This window comes from Microtus ochrogaster, unplaced genomic scaffold, assembly GCF_000317375.1.
Source record: "Microtus ochrogaster isolate Prairie Vole_2 unplaced genomic scaffold, MicOch1.0 UNK101, whole genome shotgun sequence".
NCBI lineage: Eukaryota > Metazoa > Chordata > Mammalia > Rodentia > Cricetidae > Microtus > Microtus ochrogaster.
Window position 1 is genome coordinate 921,441 of NW_004949199.1, and position 4,655 is coordinate 926,095.

The 4,655-nt window shown below is 38.5% G+C and overlaps 1 pseudogene; it reads right to left on the minus strand.

Annotated features, from left to right (window-relative positions):
• Window positions 1–4,210: 4,210 nt before the first annotated feature.
• LOC113455752 lies at window positions 4,211–4,655 on the minus strand (annotated as a pseudogene).

Genomic DNA, 4,655 nt, shown 5'->3' on the forward strand with positions numbered 1-4,655 from the left:
CTTGCCCCTAAATTGAACTTCCCTTGCCTCTAAATTGAACTTTCCTTGCCCCTAAATTACACTTCCCTTGCCCCTAAATTGAACTTCCCTTGCCTAGCCTGCAGTTATGTTGCTCAAAAATTCAAGCCTTGCAAAATAGTGCTACTGCTGCAGCTAACTTAATGCTGCTAGGTGGGGGTCTTTCAAAAAGAGTTTTTTTTTTTTTTGGTTTTTTCGAGACAGTGTTTCTCTGTGGTTTTGGAGCAAAAAGAGTTTTTGTGCTGCACACTCAGTCTCAGAATTAAACTGCTGACTGTGGCTCCAGTGTGGACTTGCTGTGTACCTGGAACTGTGAACAGCTCAGGGGCACCAAATGGATATGAGGCAGGAGCTGCTGCTCCAGGCTGAACTGTGCTGAACTCAGGCAGGAATGATCGTAATTACCATAACAACAGTGCAGTTAAGGTTTAGACTGACAGTAAACAGGCAGTGCCTATTACCCCTACATGGTGCAACTTAAGTTTTTAAGAAGTGCTTAGCATTTTAAGAACTGCTCCTGCATAGTAAAAAAATTACAGATTCACAACAGGACAGATTCAGACATAGGCTTGGGAGAGAGAAAAAAAATATAGAGAATAAAGTTAATGCCTTTTAAAAAAGGGTAGTCTTTAAAGAGACAGAGTATAGATAGTTATGGATTAAAAGAAATAAAGAAAAATAAGCCACATAAAAATGGAAAAGTCACAGAGAGTCTGGATTATGTACATTGTGTTTTCTTTAAAATTTTTGACTGTGAAGGAGCTAAGTACACAGAGAGATTTCATTATATGTGCTGTCAAGCTAAATCAGAATGGATATTATAAGGGAATTATGATTTCAGAATTTGTTTCTAAGGATATGATATTTTGGAAAAGAGTTTTTTCCTTTGTTTTCACAGAGGATGAAACCCAATGGACTGCTTCTATCCCAATATGGTATGATAGACCATGCCCTCCTAAAAGGTTGCTGTGAACACCCTCAAAAATTACTTTGCTCAACTGCGGACTGAGATAAACCTGACACACAGGTTACACCCTAAACAATCTGATTAACAGCGCCCCCATACAGCAGGAAACAGTTTGGAGAGAAATAACTGCACCCATATTCCCAAATATAGTTTATAAATGTTCTTTTACATTTAAAGGGGGATATGATATAGATATGAATAATTTGCATTAGTATAGATTTCGCTTTATTGATAGAGATTTAAGGTCGATTTTGTTATATTGTATATGTATTTCTGATCTTGATTAAGGTATTGTGATTGTGTAGTTCATTTTTAAAATGTAATGTATAATTAGGAAATATAGGTTGTTAATGGATAATCAACAATAATAGTCAAGCTTGTAGTCATGTTAGTTAGATTTTCTAGATATATAGAGATATATTTCAGATAGGCATTCTTCATATCTCTCACAGACTGCAGAATATGGCATTTAAAATATTTTAATATCTTAGGGTTTTTCATGGCAATGAGACATGTCTGCTCCAGGCAGACCTAGCTACTTCAAGAGGAAGGTAGGCACTGAAGAGGCTCCTTATGGAGTTTGATAGCCATTTGGGCAAGAAACTGCTCTTGCCTGGACTGCTTATCTAGACACAAAGAACCCACAGAGAGAGGACTGCTGAACTTGCCTAAAGGTGAGATGGTCTTTTGGGGTTCCTGACTCATGAAAGAGTCTGTGAGACATTCTAGAGGACACAGATACTGTCTTTGAAATTTCCTACTTCATGGAAATGTCTGCTGGATACTATGGCCTGTAGGCTGAAGATGGATGCCCCAACAGCAAAGAGGAACTTTGGGTGACTGTCCAGGCAGCGAGATGTCTCTGTCATTTCTAGAGTTTGAAGTTTCTTAGTTCTTGTTAACTTAGGTAATATTATATCCCTCTGGAGTCGTTGATGGAGTTGAAGAATGGATAGATAGTTATAGTTTTCCTTAGTTATGATAAAGTATAAAATAGATATAAAGATTGTAACTGTAATTCTTGCTTGATAACTGTTTTGTTACATGTAATCTTACTATGTTAAAGTTAAAGCCTTTCTTTTTTGTTTAAATAGCAAAGGGGAAATGATGTGCGAGTCTTCTGTTTTGTGTTGATTTCGTTGGTTAAATAAAGAAACTGCCTTGGCCCTTTAAAACAACAGAAAATTAGGTAGGCGGTGTAGACAGAACAGAATGCTGGGAGAAAGAAGCCAAGTCAAGCAGTCGCCATGATTCTCCCACTCCAGACAAACTCAGGTTAAGATCTTTCCTGGTAAGCCACCTTGTGGTGTTACACAGATTATTAGAAATGGGTTAATTGAAATGTGAGAATTAGCCAATAAGAGGCTGGAACTAATGGGCCAGGCAGTGTTTAAAAGAATACAGTTTTTGTGTAATTATTTCTGGGCATATGCTAGCTAGGCAGCCAGGAGCTGGGGAGGAGGGAAGCGGCCCATAGGTCCTCACAACACCAAAAAATAAAATGCTTATTTGCTTCAGTGTATGAACTTAGCTTCACCTCTTACCAGCCAAAAGAACTGTAGATAAGTACTGTAAATAAACAACCTGCTTCACACCCGCTTATTTGCCCTAGTCTTCATATTGGGATCTGTCTCTTTCTCTCATTCTCTGCCTCCCCTCGCTTTGGGTTTCCCCAACTCTCAATTACCAGGTACATCGGCCTAAATGTTTGAATTTTCAGACATATGAAGAATTCCCTAAGTGCCATATTTTACTTTTTCTCCCTAGTTTATTGGTTATATCATATTGAAAATCAAATGCTGATTGCTCCATCAAATAGCTTCCAGTGTTCCCTCACAATTTGCATTCTTAGACCAGTTTAAATTTGTTCACCCAAGAAGTCCTGCCTCAGAAATTGTTCCAAGTGAAGTCCACATGTCACTAATCCTATTATTTTTCTCAGAATCTGGTCAGGTAATGAACAGACTGCTATTTCTGGCCTAAACCAGCATTCCAGTTTCCTTTGTCCCCAACCAACATGAATGATGTTTGATGTCATCAGGAAGTAGTCATAGACAAAGTTGCACATTGCTCCTTGTCATTTATTTATTATTAACACAAGGCTGGGTTCCTAGCTGTCAAACCTGGGAAAATGGCTGAGGTGCCCATTTAAAATACAAAAGCAGAGTTTATCCATAAGATTCTCCCTGTATCCTTCAGTTCCTACTTTTTACAGGATGTTTGTGGCAGGCATTTCATTTCACCTACCTTACATATTGCATCCTTGGGACTCTGCTTCCCTCTCCAAGCTGCTATTCTGTGTATAATCCAACTATTTTAATCACATGGGCCTTTAATCTCCCCTTTGGGCTTCTTGACTGATTTACTTGGTTCCCTTTCTCCTGTAGCTTATCCCTCCATCCACTCATGACATTACTCAGGGTAATATTTACTCTGGACTCTCCCACATACCTTCTCTCTGGTTATCTCTGCCACATATCTATAATAAATTTTCTCCTCTACCATACTTGGTACCACTCATGTTTCTTTAATTTTCCTTTCTTTTTTTTCATTCATTATCAATCCTCTCCAAATCACACAGAATTTCATATAGCCTAGGCCTCAGCTGAACTCCAAGTAAGTGTCTCATTCTGTTTAGAACAAAGGCAAGAAATTACATAAAAAACAATGGAAGATATGATGATGAAAGTTCAAGTTTAAGTAAATGAATCAAGTGAAAATATAAACACAGAATGTATTTATGCCTGGTGTGTACAGATTTTAGGGAAAATAGAAGATTTGAGACCTGTGATGGTATGTGGCTCCTTTAGTGTTGTGTCTCCTTCCTTGTGGTTACCAAGATCCCAACCTTTTCCTGATCATAATACCACTGAATCATTGAATGTCTGGAATTGAAAATCTTCCCCAAAACTGTTCAATTTCCTTAGCATTTGATCCTAGTGTCCTCACCATAGTCATTTCTGTTATCAAAGGTGAATTTTTTACAAGTAATTTATGTTAAACTGTGTGGTGTATATACTTTAATTTGTGCCAGAACAGGAATTTGTTATAATAGATTTCACAACATAAATGCAGAAAGCATTACGTGAAATCAGTAGATGGGCCATATAGAGGATCACTGAATACTGTCTGCACCTATCCTTGCACTGTCTCATGTGGACTCTGTGCACCCTGCTGGTTCTGGGCACTGCTGCAGAGAGGTTTGTGTCAGGGTTCACACTAAAATCATCTCACTGTGTTTATAGCACAGTAATAATTGGCAGCGTCTTCAACTCTTAAGCTGTTCATTAGCAGGTACAGCATGCTTTTGGAATCATCTCTTGAGATGGTGAATCTGCCTTTAACAGACTCTAGATACTGTGTTGCATAATTATTAGTTTTGTGTTTAATTCTACCAACCCACTCTAGGCCTTTCACTGGTGCCTTGCGGACCAGTGCATCCAGGAGTCACTGAATGTGAATCCAGACGCTGCACAGAAGAGCTTTCTCGACTCTCCAGGCTGTACCAAGCCTCCCCCAGTCTCTACCAGCTGCACATCACACTGGACACCTGCAAACACAGAAAATCTTGTCACAAAACTACCATAAATGTCCATTGTCACTCTTACTTATTTGGCCAATACTTAACATATCTCTTTATCTACACATTACCTTTTAAAAGAGCAAAAAG